The sequence below is a fragment of the Cygnus atratus genome, chromosome 2 (assembly GCF_013377495.2).
Source record: "Cygnus atratus isolate AKBS03 ecotype Queensland, Australia chromosome 2, CAtr_DNAZoo_HiC_assembly, whole genome shotgun sequence".
Lineage (NCBI taxonomy): Eukaryota > Metazoa > Chordata > Aves > Anseriformes > Anatidae > Cygnus > Cygnus atratus.
In genome coordinates this window covers 30457041-30473530 of record NC_066363.1, presented here as the reverse complement: position 1 = coordinate 30473530, position 16490 = coordinate 30457041, and the positions used below count along the sequence as shown (strand labels likewise).

The 16490-nt window shown below is 36.1% G+C and overlaps 1 protein-coding gene across 5 annotated transcripts in view; it reads left to right on the top strand.

Annotated features, from left to right (window-relative positions):
- DGKB (diacylglycerol kinase beta) overlaps positions 1-16490 on the top strand; it is a 347040-nt gene that overhangs the window by 1156 nt on the left and 329394 nt on the right. For 4 of the 5 annotated variants that reach the window (XM_050709165.1, XM_050709164.1, XM_050709162.1 and 1 more), the window contains exon 2: positions 14094-14292. The exons of the other annotated variant lie outside the window; for it this stretch is intronic. The gene's annotated coding sequence lies outside the window, so the exon portion shown is untranslated. The remainder of the gene's footprint in view (positions 1-14093; positions 14293-16490) is intronic. 5 annotated transcript variants of the gene reach the window in all.

The window sequence follows — 16490 nt, the reverse complement described above, 5'->3', positions numbered from 1 at the left end:
CACTAATGTGGCAAGAAGAAAGAGAGGGTAAAAATAATGAGATATTTTTTGTTTAGAATAAAACATAATTCTTTGGTTAGGTTTGTATGCCTTTCGTGCTCATCTGTGAAGATACATAAGCAAAGCAGTTAATATCATAATTTAAGGTCTGCTATTTTAAATTGAAATATTGGAGTAGATGGAAAGAATATTATGTTTTAATTTGTAAATGTGACTATTCTTACTGGGAGTCTGTTTCCAAGAATTATACTGTGAAATTGGTGATTACACTTAGTTGAAAAAAATACATTTCCCATAAATTATTCTGCATGAACTACCCATCATTATTATTTATAAGCACTATTATTTACAAACATTATTCATAAAGTATATAGCCTTGTAGCCTTGTGTTACATCATTTCTTTAATCCTTTTAGTAGGAGTTACAGTTCTGTGATATGCTATATTAATCTAAGTGAAACATTGTCCAGTACTTCATAGGCAGTCTGAGCTAATGAGATGTACTGTACACCTAACAGGCCAGTATGAGTCTAAGAATTTACATTACAAAGGAATCCAGGCAATTTTAACTCAGCAAGGTATGTATTTAATAATAACCGCTGAAGTGTTCTGGGCTAGTAAAATTAATGAATACCAAACCCTATCAGACAACAGCATGTTATTCTATGAATCTGAACTTGCAAAGGTGAATATGATAAGGGAAGTGAATAGAAAATGAGGTAGGCTGATGCTGTCTGGCTGCAGTTACTTCTCTTTTAAAATTTACTTATTCTGAACATATTTAGGTAGACTGGGCAATGTTTCCTATATCTCAAAGTTCTGAAGGAATAATGATGTATAGTATAAAATGGATGCATCATAACACTGACTATTCAGATGCGTCCTCCATCATTCTGGATATTATCTCAGCAAAATTTATCAAGTTTATTTTCTGTGAATTTTCCCCAAACTATTTGTGCATTATGGTTGCACTACGATCTAGATAATAGCAGATGCGCAGAAAGAACATGCAGGCACCTTCTAACCTGCTAATACTCTGAGGGGTTTACTTTAGGATTTTGACCAAGATGAATTCGTACCTCTGGAACTGTCAGTGACTTCCACTCTGTGTGTGGAACTGCCGCTGGCATATGCAGGAGTTTTCCTTGTGTGCAGAGTGGTTGTGGTATGGAGTGCCCAGGACAGGCTTCAGTGAAGTGATTTGCAGTCAGTAACATTGGAGTTGATTTTGTTGTGTGTTTGAAATGCCTTGCTGAAGTTGTAACTTCATTCATTTTGGAGAACTGAAAAGGAAAGTTGTGTGAATCTGGCATCCAAATAGTTTTGTTATCTTCAGATCCTTAGGTGATTTTCCTTATAATAGGCTTGCACATTTAAAAGAAGAGGCATGTGCAGATGTGAAGATAATGTAAGCTTTTTTGACTTTTGTACAAAAAAAGATTGTTTTTCTATCTGTTTATATCTGGAGCTTGCTATATTGGAGCACTGCTTACAACTCTACTTTCTAGGAATATACAAAATATATACATTAATTTTTAGAGAATTAATATTTTAGTAATCAGTATTCAGATGTAGCACTTTGTTCTAGATAACTGTTATTCCTCTACTCTGTTGTATGTTATTCATCAACTGGGTATTATACAAGTTTCTTTCTCTGTTGCATTACTGCCATAGTGGTAAGATTCTTGGTAATGCAACAATATATTAATAAAATATAGGGAAATTTTTAGTAAAGATTATCCATTTCTTATGCAACATGAAAGTGTATATTCGGTGATGCATGGAAGTAAGTCTTGTAAAATAAAAATGTTAATCGATGTAACCCTCTTCCTACCCTATTATCTTAGAGTCCTTGAAACGTGTTGCAGAACTTAAACTCACCTTGTTTTTTATAGAATTCTGGAACAAAATTCTCTTGCATTTTCTAAACCTTACAACCGAAAGCACAGCCACGAAAAATTCCAGTCATGTCTTTCTTATAGCCCTTGTCTTACAACCTCTTGACTGCTGCTGCAGCCTTTTTGTTTGTTTGTTTTAAATCTCTGCTGATGCCTCCTCACTTTCAATGTCATTGGGCTGTTCCTGCTGAGTCTCTTCTACTGGGTGTTGATAATGCAGTCCAGGGATCAAGAGCCCAGAAGCTGAAACTCTTGGGGTTGATCTCTGTCTCTGATAGGAGTTACCACAGCCAGTGGTAACTGCAGTGGAAGCAACTGCAGCAGGGGTAACTGGATGATTACAAAGCCTGTCTTTTTCCTTCTTTTCCGAAGAAGTGGGGAATTGGTGTGTATAGCAAATGAAGGAATAAATAAAAAAAAAGTAAAATCTCTACTTTCCTAATTGAATACTTAATGGTCTTAAAGAGAGGGTAGAGGCTTCCCCTTCATCATGATAGGCATAGTCATACTTGATTTGCTTGCATATTTCACACTGTTTTGAGTGCATTTCTGTTTCAAAGTATTTACATTTCTACTTGGAATTATTACAGCAGATAGTGGTATGCAAAAAGTCAATCTCTACTTGTGTTTACCAAGTATTAGGGTTAAAATCTCAACATTGTTTAACAGTGAGCAAGTTCTAGGCAAGGATGCTCAGAGTTGAGTGATTCTTTGCTCTTTAGATGAAGACATAAACTCCATTATTCTGTGGAAATTACAATCTGTGAGGATTGCTTCTTCAGAAAGACAGTGCTACTGCTAAAGATGGTTTGTGAGAGCAGACAACAGATTGACTGCCAGAGCAAAGCAGCAGAAAAAGTTGGTCAGAATAAGCCACACACAATCAAATAAAATCTGTCACTGTTTTTTTTTTTTTTCCTCCTTCTCCTTATGTGAGAGATGCTTAGAATCATTTTCCTGGTAGGTAGAAGAACAGAGGGAATTAGTTCTGTGGGTTTGAGACATCATGGAAATGCTGTAAATTTTTTTGAGAAGCTGTTGACCTGAATAGAAGTCCTGTGACCACATCCTGTGTAAACAGAGCATTTGCTGCTTGGTCCTCTTGTGCTGCAGAGGCAAAAAACAGAAGGAGGAGAAGGACCAAAAAAGGAGGAGAAGGACCAAGATTCAAGGTGGGCATGTTCCTCCCCAAGGCTGACAGGAGCCAAGACTGCTCTCAGTCTGCAAATGAGGCAATGTGCTGTAGTTATGGAAAGGGTAGAGCAAGGAGGTTTTTTGTTTGAGGGAATAAACTAAGGACTTGGTAAATTCAAGGAGGAACAAACAAAATGCTGTGGTGAGTGCTTGAGAAGTGTAAGAGATATGTCTTCATGTTGGTGTTGGAATGGCTGTGAATTTATATCACAGAATTTTTTATGGTATCTTGCATGTTACCATTTTACTATTTATATTTCAGTTTGGACCTATACTGACAGAGTTGTCATCTGCATGGCTAAAGTATTTCTAAATATGAAAAAAGATGCTACCTACTTCATTGATATAAAACAAAGTAAAAAGTGTGTTGCAAAACCTGTTAAATCTATGTATGATGCATTGAGGGTGGGCATAGGATTAAATATGCCCTTTATGTATTTTTAAATTAACTATCTATAAAATCAAAGCGACTTACGGAACTGGTGAATTTGAAAACTGAAGTTTTGTTATAATGCTCTTATTGTCAACTGGCTATGTTACTTCTGTCTGTCTGGATGACCGTGTAAAAGGATATGGTTCCTTTGAACTAGACTGTAGGACAAATAATACTATTGTTCTAAGACCATTGGTTATGCTATGAAAACACTGGAATTCCTAAACAATAACTGTTTAATGAAGCTAAGGGAAGCTTTTGTCATAGTTATGTCAGACATGAGATAATTTGAAGTTGTACTGATACAGAAGGGTATTATTCTTTTGAAAGGGATTTCATTTGACTTCACCAGGGGACTTCTGTGTATGTTCCTCTGTTTATACTGTAAAATAATAGTTCTGGTGGAGTGTGAATAAGGATAGTATGCCTCTTAAAAGAAAATATTTGGTTTGGTCTTAAATCAGAACTTTATGATTACTTTGGTATTTTACAGAAATCTCATTATCTTAAGTAAGCAAGCAGAAAGTCGTGGTGATTTCATGGCATTAAAGTTTAGAGCTGCGTTTTATGTCAGAGAAGTATTTTTAACAGAGAGTAAGCAGTAACAAGACAAGAAAATATTTCCTTCCTTTTGTGATGTTCTGTAGAGCAGATGAAGTGCATCAAAGGTAACCTGCTGAGGTCCTTCCCGTGGCTGTGGCACCAGCACTGTTTGCCATGTATCTATCCTACGTAAGGACTGAGTTGTCACTGGTCAAACGTGAGGGTAATGTTAGACTGTCAGAACCCATTTTTTTTAGGTCTGTGCTCCCATGCCTGTTTGTTTGCCAGTATTGATAAGTGCTGTTGGCTGCTCATCTGCTGCCATGAATGTATGAATACCTGTGGTATGGTGCCGTCACTGATGGAGGCGTGAGAGGAAGGGAAGGGAGCTAGCAGGACTCATCTCCTGGAACAGCTGGGACTCCCCATGTGGCCATGAGCATCCTTGTCTGACTCTGAGGCCATGGTTCCATGCGTACCTGTCAGTCTATCTACCATGTTCATTTCAGTGAGGAAAAAAAAGAAGGATAAGGGGATACCTTAGTGGTAAGGCTACAGCTTGCTAAGTGTTGCAAAATCTTTTTACTCAAGGGTATTAAAGCGAGGTAAAAAGTACTCTGGGACATATTGTTCCATTTATTTTTTTAAAACTGTTCTCCATAAAGTCCCTGGAGAGTTCTTAAAACAGATGGCACAATGTGGGCCATTGTAATGCAATTTTCATTGTAAAATGTTATGTCCCAGGGCAAATTTACCACAAATGGAGCAATCGTGATGTTCCATAAAATAGAAGACATGTGTTTTTGCAAATTTTGATATATCTAAAAAATATGCATAACTCCCCCCACTTTGCCAAATAAGCAAAGCTTGCTATTTTAAAACAAGTATTTTGGGGCTTTTAGAGTGTTTGGAGGCTGTTGTTATTGCATTAACTGCTTCGAGTATTCAGGAAAACTTTGTACATCCATAACTGTAAACATCAATAAAGAGAGTGTTATCTGGAATTACGATTAGCAAGATGATGTTAGATCTCCCTTTGAAATTTCTGGCAGGAAAATATGTATTTTGTGTTAGCCTTCAAAGTTTCAGTAAATAATATGAGTATGTATAAACTTTATGTATAAACTTTAAGGCCATAAAATAATTGAATATTGTATAGAGTCACAATGGAGATACTTACACTGATTACTTGTGAACCAGAAAGATGACTTGTGTATCTTGTTTATTAGTCATCAGTATCAAATAATGTTCTGTATAATTATCCTGAAGAAAACTGAAAATAGGGAACAAAATTTTCTCATATTATTAACAACAGGATACTTTTGCAATGGATTTCATAGGTATATTAATTCTATGTTTTTCTTTCTTTTGGGATGCCAAAAGAAATAACTTTCTTATTTTAGTCATGCCAATTTAAGACATGTAAGCTAAATCTAGTTTGGTGCCTGGGAACCTTGAAGAGTGGAAGCTACTAATAAACATTAGAGATCTCTAATAATATCTTGCTTAATAATTTGTTTTGCATATCTGAGAAGGCCAAAATCTGTGAGAGTCTAAGTGCAGAAAATTCTCATGTGGTTCTGAAAACACAGTGTTTAGCATCTTGCAGTTTGTATTCCAGGTAGCTGTAGCATCATTATTATTATTATTATTTCATCTTATTTTATTTTTCCTTTACCCTGCTTAAGGTATATGCCAGAGACGAAAGACAGAAAATTAAAACCTAGGACTAGGTGATGTGTATTGGATTTGTACCATAAGGCAGATTGCTCAGATTCTCTGTCTTCCTTTTATTTAGGGTGTTTTTACTGGGACAAATAGGTTGGTACATTAGGAGCTTGTCTGGTCTTTTGATTGTAGACTCAGGTTATGGGCACCTCTTCCCAGCATCATATTGGATAGAGCTTGGGCTTCAGTTTAGCTCAGCTCTGTGGAAGAGGACTGGAGCTTCTGGAATAGGGTGGGACATTTTCTAACCAAGTCTGCAGAATGGATGACTGGAAAACCAGGACCCTGGGGCAAGCATCAGCACACATGCTCAAGTAATTTAGAAACAACCACAGATTTCCAGAATGACGGCATTAAGGGCTATGTGTAGTTAAATCCGTAAGTGATAACATTTCCTCAGCAATACTGTGAACTACTTCTTGTTTTAATTAGTGGAGTATTAACTAAAGGTAGTTGTAAGTGACAGAGACAGACATAATTTTAATTAAAAATTTAATTAAGAATTTTAATTAAAATTCTGTGGTTTGGGTAATTGAATTTAAATGATTACTTTTCTAATGTATCTTTATTTTAGCATATCATAGACCTTTTTTAGGCATTTAGATTTAAACTTACCAGTTCAAACATAGAAAGACAGACAAAAATAAAGCTGTTAAGAAATAGAACTTTTATTGACATACGTAAATTAACATTGTTCATGTGTTTAAATATATCCAATTACAGATCTCAGTTCAGTTCCTGACTTTTCCACACGCCTCCCATGTGATAGTGAGCAAATTATTTGAGAACAAATGTTTCAGTGTGCCTAGTGAATTTAAAATGCAATAACTAATGCCAGATGAGATCTAGCCAGTTATAAAGTTCAGCACTAGATGTATATTCATTTTTAGGAATTTCAATTCTGTACTTTCTGTAAAATAGTATATATGTCTTTCTGTTATTTTCTATTCTGTAGAACTAAGCAGGACTGTCACTTGTTTATATAGTACTGCCACTGATACAGTTAATCCTAGTAAAAGTTTGTGCTTTTGTAACACAAACACACAATAATGATAACAGAATTAGTAGTTCCTTAGCATTTGATGCACCATCAAGAATGGTCCGTCAAGAATGGTCCATCAAGAATGGCATAGCTAGCCAGTCAAGGGAAGGGATTGCCCCACTCTACTCTGCACTGGTGCGGCCTCTCCTCGAGTGTGCAGTTTTGGGTGTCACAGTATAAGAAAGATATAAAACTGTTAGAGAGTGTCCAAAGGAGGGCAACAAAGATGGTAAAGGACCTAGAGGGGAAGAAGAATCTAGAGGAGTGGCTGAGGTCACCTGGACTGTTCAGCCTGGAGAAGGGGAGGCCTCATGGTGGCCTGCAGCTTCCTCACGAGGGGAGTGGAGGGGCAGACGCTGAGCTCTGCTCTCTGTTGATGAGTGATACCACCCGAGGGAACAGCTTGAAGCTGCGATGGGAGGTTCAGACTGGATTTCAGGAAAAGATTCTTCACTGAGAAGGTGGTTGAGCACTGGGACTGGATCCCCAGGGCATGGGGCTCAATCATGGCACTGAGCCTGCCAGAGCTCAAGAAGTGTTTGGACAATATTCTCAGATGCATGATCTGGTTTTTATTTATTTATTGGGTGGTCCTTTGGGGGCTCAGGAATTGGACTCAATGATCCTGTTTGGTCCCTTTCTACTCGGATATTCTATTTCTCGCCTCTTTTATTGATGAAGTCAACATGTAAAGATCAAGCAGAAAAACAGAGTGTGTGTAAGAAGTGTTGAACATCGCAGGGTAGGCACTTGGGTCAGGAAAGCAGCACAGTGCCCTGTCTGTGTAGTCCCCCTTGCACAGTTCAGCTCAGGTCAGGGGTTTCTGTCTGCACAGCCTAAGCAGTTAAGTCCTAGTACTAAGCAATAGTATCTGTCATTTTGAATCATAGTGTTGCATGGATGTACATGACTGTTATGGATGACTGTTCTTTGTGGTTTATTTTTTTCTTGTAGCTAGTGGTTATTCTTTGTTCTTGAATAAAAGAACACTTGGTTGCCTTAAATAATAAGGGTTACCGTCTTTTGGTTTATTGCAGGTATCAGCAAAAAGAAATGAACTCATTATAAAAGCTAGTCAGTTACAGCAAAAACACTTCTGTGAATATCCACTGAAACTTATAAACAAGTTCATTTTAAGTGCATTAGTCCATTTTATCCTTTCGAGTATGGAAATTTATGAGCTTTTGGTTGTTTTTTGGTGAATGTTCTGAGAAGATAAACTTCTGTGTCATCAGTAAGTATAACTTTAGCATTTAAAATACAATCTTTCTAAAAAGAGTTCATCATGGAACAGATTTCAATAGCAAATTGAAGTATTTTTCTCTCTCTCTCTTTTTTTTTTTTTTTTTTAAGTTACACCAAAATAGGATGACCTTAGTAAACTGAGTGACTTACAGATCACATAGCTCTGGTATTCTGGTGATTAAAAAAAGGGTTTAAGTGGAACAAACTTTTTTAGGCTTCTACTGTATGTGTTCATACAGTTCAGTTGTGTATTTTAGTACAGAACAAGTAAAAGGAATGTCTCATAAATGACAAACCATTTAATGAAGTTAAATGCTACTTTTTCTATTAACATAATGGTTCTTAAAACTCACACATTCTGTACTTGATGAAAGAGAGTTTTACACATGGGTAGATCATGGGAAAAGTGTTATACATGGAAAATCTGTACCTATTGATAAGGGTAGAATACTTAAAGAACTTTTGAAAATCTCTTAATTTGAAACTTTTATGGATCAGTTCAGGATGGAACAATATGGGGAAAAAATCATAACCCTTAAAATATCTGCTTGTCCTTTTTTTTTTTTTTTTAGAAAAAAAAAAGACATTTATATATGTATTTCATATATAGTCTTTTCATAAAACAACCAAATCTTTATTGGGGACTTTTTATAGGTAGATGGAGTAAGACATACTTCAGTGGTTGCTGACTTGATATAATCTGATCTATGCAATCCTATCTTAATAGGATAAAAATTTTGACAAATAATGAAAGAAAAAAATGTCTTAACAATCCTGTGCCTCATCATAAATAACAAGGTGTTTTTCTTCATAGTTTCTCTCTGTTAATAGAAAAGTAAGCAGAGCATTGGTTTTTCAATTGCAGGATAATGTGGAAATTCTATAGGGCCAATATTTTAACATTTAAAATTTACCTGTATAAATACTGTAGGCCCACTGTCTGAAGGCATACTGACTGAAACAAAGGTATCTCAAACTGATTTTTTTTCCATTTACATTGATAACTGAAAAAGTTAAATTGTAGGATTGTAAACTTTGCAAAAGAAAACAATTCAAAAGGATTAGAGTCTCTGTGAAGAAAATTTTTTGAAGTAGTCTTTTAACTGCAAAATTTGTTATAGTTCTTCCTCTAGAGTGAGCTTATTATTTAATATTTCTGTGTAAAAATTGCTCTTGAAAGGACATTTTCTACTGAACTAAAATGCAATAATAAGAAACTTTAATCATACTAATACTTACGTAAAAATAAATAGCATCTTTCGTGCCTCAAATGTATGATATCACCTTGCAGGGTAATTTTCCCTTAATAGTATGAAGACTTTTGGTCAGTTAAGAATGTTCAACATTTGTAAAAACATTTGTTAGAAATTATCAGTACCTAAATTTATTTCTATGAATTGTAATGTGAGGTTGCCATGTTGTTGCTAATTCAGCAATGTCTTAGTGACTTTTTTTTTTTTAAAATATAATAATTATATATTTATATATATATTTATTGTATTTTTGAGTCAGGGCTGTCTATCACACTGACTTGGAATGCATCAAGTGCAATGTGTACATCCCAGTGCTTCGTTTGACAAACTTAAGGCAAAACAGATTGCAGGTTGAAAGCAGAAAGACTTTTCTAGGTTGTCGTAGTGAAATAGATGCAGGTTTACAGTCATTTGTAATTAATGTTGCTGCTGTAAAAGATAAGAATATACATTCATGGAGGCAGTAAATAAGTAATTGCTATTATGAGGAGAGTGGTAGCACTTTTCTCTGATACTTCTGTTCTGTGTGGGAAACTGTTGTGTGGGAGTGTAGTCCAGAAGAGCAAATTATATGCTTATTCCACTTACAGAAGAACGAATGTAGTGTTACCAAGGTGCCATCCATTTCATTATACTTTTTTTTTTTTTTTCATTTGTGACTGAAGAGGAATTCCTTAATAATTTAAGCACAGAAACCTTTTTTTTCTTTCTTTTTTTTTTTTCTTTGTTTGTGTGTTTGTTCTGGTGTCCTTATATAAATAATCCCCTTTGATATCTAGTTATTCATTAGTTACCGTATTCTAATAGGTAAGCCTTTCTAATGTAAAGCTTAACAATGTAGTCAGAATGGACTAATTTCCTCCCCCTTCCCCCTCATTTGTCTTTATTATTTCAAATGTGAAACAGAAGGAAGTGTATCAAGCTTGTGTATCTTTTGCTTTTTAAAGTTACGGGGAAAAAGAATTTCACATCAGCTAAAACTGAGGAGAATTGATTGCAACATTTAAAGAAAGAAAGCTATTAGGTAGAACTCTGAAGAAAAACTTCCTGGAAAAAGACAACAGAAATGCAGAGCCTTTTTCCAGAGAATAAATATTTTTAAAAATACAAGAATAATATATGCTAGCTCAGACAAGAAACATTCTCAAGGGAAAGAGGATCAATTCTTCCCCCCCTCTCGCCCCAGACCCCCTTAAGATGGGAAAAATACAAGGAGACACAAATTAACGAAAGTAAGATTTTTTATTGAACACCATGGGAAAAGAACACAAACTTAGGTCTCATGAAAGTGCAATTATTTACCATTATTAATTAAAAGTACAATTAAATACTGATTAATTAATTATTTATTTTTAGGTATTTGGAAGACTCCATGGGACAGTTGCCCTTTGTTAGCTTCATCCGTGCCCCTGGTGGCAGTGTGGACATGCCCTCAGGTCAAGTGCTAGGAACACGCAAGTGACAATGCTCACAGAGCCTTCCCAAACTTGTAATTTAATGTCTACTTGGAGTTAAATTTGAGTGTCAGAAACTGAGAGGGTGAACAGGGAATAGTAGTTTGAGATGCTGCTGCCATCACAGTTTCCTTTGGCTGTGGATAAACATTCCTGTAGGCAAGGGCCCATCCCACTTTCAAAATCCATTTTGGTAGTATTGCTATAAAAGAGTTCAGTGACAGTAAGCTAATTGAATAAATATGAAATCCTTTGTAGTTGTCTAGAAGGCTCCACACTATCCCAGTGGACAATGACATAGCGTCGGCTATTGATATCCCTGGACTGCAATAACTTCTGCACGGAGCTCTCCCGGGTGGGGGGGGAGGAGGGGGAAGGAGAATAATACCTAAAAAAAAAAAAAAAAAAAAAAAAAAAGGCAAGCTAGTAAAAAACAATGTGGCATGCCTTTCTGCTACAAAATCCATTAACCTGCCTGCTAATCTGTTCTCTATTCTTTGCACAGATTTCCTGTTGAAGATTAAATCAGGTTCATATACTCACATATTATTTAAAAGCTACTCAAGTACCCTGTTCCCAGCCTATTTTAAAACTGCATAAAACTTTGGAATGAGGACAGCAGTTAACAAATCTTTTCCTTGAGCGCGGTGGAACAGTTGTGTCACAAGACTAAAGTGCATCTCTTCAAAGGCTTATTTCTGAGCATGAAGTAGGAATTTCTGCCCCAGGAAATTAAGGATCATCAGAAATCTTTCCCAGTTATAACTTTTCAGCCTTGCCTTCCTCTAGCGTAACCACCCCTAGAGCACCTAAATATGGAGAGATTAATTAAACCAAACGATTATACACAAAATAACTGTAGCTGATTGCCAACAGAAGTTAATTGTTATGCTGAATTTACAGTTCATCCCATTAGAGGGAATGGAAAGAAAAGAGGAACAACATATGACAGATATTAGCCAAAGACCTGAACACTCTGGTAACGTGGGATCAGATATCTGTGCCAGTTGTGGGCAGATTAATGCAGGATTCCCACCAAAGGGTGCACTTCTGAAACTGATTTTCATAGAAAAGGCGGCAAAAGCACAGACTGGAATGAAGCAGTTGCCGCTAAGATGTTTATTCTAAGATGTTTATTTGAAACTTTGGAGGAGTTTTTGGTGGAGAAACTAAATAGTAGTGCGTGACGTGGAAAGAGTTGTGATTAATTCTCTTGACTGAGTGATTTATCCAATGGAGCCAAATGTGCTCTATGACCGAGAACTTCCTACATATTATAGTTACACTTGTCGAATCCTGGGCTTTTCTTGTCCTAGATTACTTTGCTCCATTTATTAAAGAATACGCCTTAGTGATGTAAGTCATATGCCTTAGTGATTTAGCTCTTTTAAGAGTCATTAGAATTTCATGCAAAAATGACATACTTTAAAAATTGCTTTATAAACAATTACCTATAAATGCAGAATGTAATAAATTTTTTCTAAAATTGTGATGGACAACATTTTAACATTGGTAACAGCTCAATGACTCTCATTTAAAGAAGATTTTTGAATTATATACTGTTTCCCTCATGAGTATAAAAGAATTCCAGTCTGAAAAGATAACTTTTTTTTTTTTTTCAAAAAAAAGCTTATTCATTATGTAATTCAATTATATATTTCAGAAAGGCTTGAGAAACCTACAGTACCTCAGCCCATAAACATTCTGGCATTTTCTTGTCCTAGTTTTCTGCTTTGATTTCATTTATTTTAATATTTCTTTTAGTGAAGAAAACATCAAGAAAGCCAGGTGTAGTTCTTTTGATGTGGTAGATGCTTAGTGTAGCAACTTGGAAACAGCAAGCCTAGAATAAGTTGGAAATATTTGAGATCCATCTGAAATTGCTTGTAAAGCAGTCCTGGTACACAAAGTTAAGGTATGCAAAGACCAAAGTGAAAAAATGTAAATAAAAATCTATGTCTATATTTAAAATGTAAATAAATATATAAAGTGATACCATTGTCTTGCATTCTGATCAATTTATACTGGTGTACAGTTCTTGTTGCTAGTATTTCTCACTGTCACAGAAACTAGTATTAGTGAAATGTTTTATTAGGTATTCAAGTATTCTGCTTATCATATCACAATGGTGCTTTTTTTTTCTTTTTTTTTTTTTTTTTTCTGGTGCTGCATGTATTCCCAGTGTTTGCTGATATATTCCATATAAATAATTTGAGGAAGAGAATTCGAATGATTGCTTCTTTCGGGAATACAGCCCACATATACATATTAAAATTTATATGGATAGTTTATATGGATAGTTTTGCATATCCCGAACTAGTACACCTGGGGATAAAGTAGTCAGGAAAACATGCATGCTTTGAATTTTGTTCAAGTCACTCCTTTAAAGGGAGATCTTTTCAGTCTGGCAAACAAATTTTCACTGATTTCAGTATATCACTATTTAGAGTTGATATTTCTGAATTATAATTTACATCAGTAAGTGTCCTTTGCCAAACTGAGAAACAATGTCTATTACTAAAATGACTTTAGGTATGCTAAATACTATAGAAAAATGAGAGGGTATTATATAAAACATGCAGGTTCAGTTTACACAGGAAAATATGTTTTTCTATGGGATCTCTCTTTTTTTTTTTTTCATTCATACAGTTGATCCAGCAGCAGTTATAAACAATCATAGTATTTCTGTATTTGAGAGTAATGAAATCAGGATGATGATTAGTAAATGTGTTTGACTGGATTTTTTTCCTCATCAAACTCTTCAGGATAAACTTTCAACTACATGAATTTGGATTATTTTTGTTGTTAGCGACTTAGTTTTCTACAAAGAGTAAAATGAATTGCAATAATATTTTCACAAATTGGCTTGTATATCCATAAATAATGCCAGCATTTTCAAGGAATTAGAGACATTAGGTTTTTGGTTTGGTTTGGTTTTCTTGTTGTGTTTAATAGTTTATCTCTGACAATTGCAGCCTTAGTACAGAGTATATTGTGGTGTTCAATAGTGAGTGTGGTCATTCAGTGCCCAAGAAATATTATGTACTCAGATCCCAACAGCTTAATTAATAAAGCAGAAATAGTGCATCATAATCTCGTATTTAAACATTTATATGATATTAATATATATGATCACAAGAGAATGTATTTTATACATGAAGGTGGAGTTTGTCTCTGCAAGTGTTCATTGAAAGAGTACTTTTCCATTGTTTGCTAGGCCTACAAATGACACTGAATATTCAGAGGAAAGATGGTTTGGTCCTGTCTGTAAAAAGAACATTCCTGCTTTCTCTACCTGTTTCAGGGATTGATGGAGAATAGTTTCATGACATTTTATCTGACGTGAAAATTTTCCTTTGCAAAATCCATGTCACCCACACTGAAATCGCAGGACCCAGCTAACCATGGTGAAAGTATAGGACCCAACTGAAGGAAATGCCAAGTACATTCTGTATAGAACGTCCTTGAAAAGCATAATTGCTTCAACCTCCATAGCAATTAAGGTACAAAACATTCTGTGTTGTTTATTCCTGTTGTTCAGGCAAAAATCACTAATCAGTCATGTTGTGGAGAACTATAGTTTTCCTGGAAGGAAACTCGTCTCCTTAGGGTTCATGTTCTATCTCCTCCTCCTCCTCTCCACCCTCTGCTCCCTTCTTTCCTACTGAAAACATAAACACATTGAAACAAGGTTTTCATGATAGGCTAAATGAATTAGTCATTTAACAGTTCTGTTTCCCACATGGTGGGAGGGATGTTCTGAATCAGTAATTTAAAGGAAAGTGGGGGAAAAAAGATTTGAAGTTCTGACTCTCATATACAATAGAAGATGCTTATTTAAAATCATCATTTTGTCACTTGCACCCCTTCTTGGCATCAACCTTATCCTGTCCCCACTTTATGGAGTAATTGGAAATTACTGATAAAGCTGTATGTGAGATGTACATCTGTACAGGGCTGTCAGGAAGTCAAAAATAGCCGGACAATTCCAAAGGCCAGTTTCTTGGCTGTTTCAGGTTTCTCTGTTACAATTAATATAGAAAAGCTCCTTAAGGTATGTGTTAAGAAGAGTTTTGTGCTTTCTAGTCACAGTAGTGAGGATGGACCCCCAGAAGAAGCATTCCTCCCTTTCAGGAGGGAGTTGAATTGGTTGAGAAGCTGGACATATTTGTAACCGTAGAATTATCGAGGTTGGAAAAGACCTTCATAAAGTCCAGACATCAGCCTGTCTTACCAAGTCCTGCCTCTAAAGCATGTGTCTTAGTGTCACATCCACATGTCTCACCTCCAGGGATGGGGGCTCCACCAATTCCCTGAACAGCCTGTTCCAATGCTTGGCCACCCTCTCAATGAAGAAATTTTTCCTAATGTCCAATCTAAACCTCACCTGGCACAACTTGAAGCCATTTCCTGATGTCCTATCACTTGTAACCTGAGAAAAGAGACTTGCACCCTCCTTGCTACAACCTCCTTTCAGGTAGTTATACAGAGCCATGAGGTCTCTCCTCAACCTCTTTTCTCCAGGCTAAGCTCCAGTTCCCTCAGTCACTCCTCATTAGTCTTGTTTTCCAGTCCCTTTATCAGCTCTGTTGCTCTTCTCTGCACATGCTCAAGCAATTCAATATCCTTCTGGTAGTGAGAGGCCCAAAACTGAACATGGTATTTCAGGTGTAGTCTCACCAGTGCCACGTACCAGGGAACAATCACTTCCCTTGTCCTGCTGGCCACACTATTTCTGATGCAGGCCAGGATGCCATTGACCTTCTGGGGCATCTGGGCATGTTCTTGGCTCATGTTCAGCCAGCTGGCAAGCAGCACCCCCCAGGTCCTTTTCTTCTAAGCAACTTTCCAGCCACTCTTACCTAAGCCTATACACCACTGTGTTGGGTTGGTACAACCTAACTGCAGGACCCAGCACTTAGCCTTGTTGAACGTCATGCCTCTTTGCACAGGCCACAGTCACCCTCTGGAAATGATGTTTGAAGCTGAACCCAATATTGTTGATTTGTTTCTTTAGAACTGAGAGTAATAGTTTTTCCCCATACTTTCTAGAAACTCCATTTCCTTGCAGCGGGGACTTTATGAGCTGTGATGAGATGATGTGAGTGCTGAGTCTGGCATATAGGGTATATGCTCTTATCTATTATCTTTTTCTCCATTTTATATTCCTGTCTATTCTCTGCTCCTCAGGCTGGTTTCTTCAGAGCAGCAGAGAATTTCAAGGGCATGGTGAATTCCTGGAAATCTGAGTTTGTTAGCATTATTGTCTGAATGCTGAGTAATTTGATTTGTAGAGTTTTTAATAAAGCTTTGTTTCCTAGTTTGGTTACGTGAAGTGGTAGGAATCTTGACAGAAAAACTATAAAACCTAAAATCCAGAAAGAAAAACAAGTTTTGAAAAGGGAGACTGGAATTAAAAAAAATAAAAAAAATCTTAGTCACAGTACATAGGTGGAGGTTTTTTTTTATATATTTCTTTATGTGATAAAATGAATGAATCATTAATACAGCCTGATTTCTCTTAATTGTGAGGTCTGCTTTGTGTCAGGTTGATAGGGCTGTGAAGTGTACCTAAGCAGATACTAGCAAAATGTTTGCACAAATCCATGTTTCCTGGAATAGGTTAAACTCTTGGAGGATCAGTAGAAGAGTTCCCTACCTGCCATTCTGTATGTTTTAACTGTATACTATAGTGTGTTCT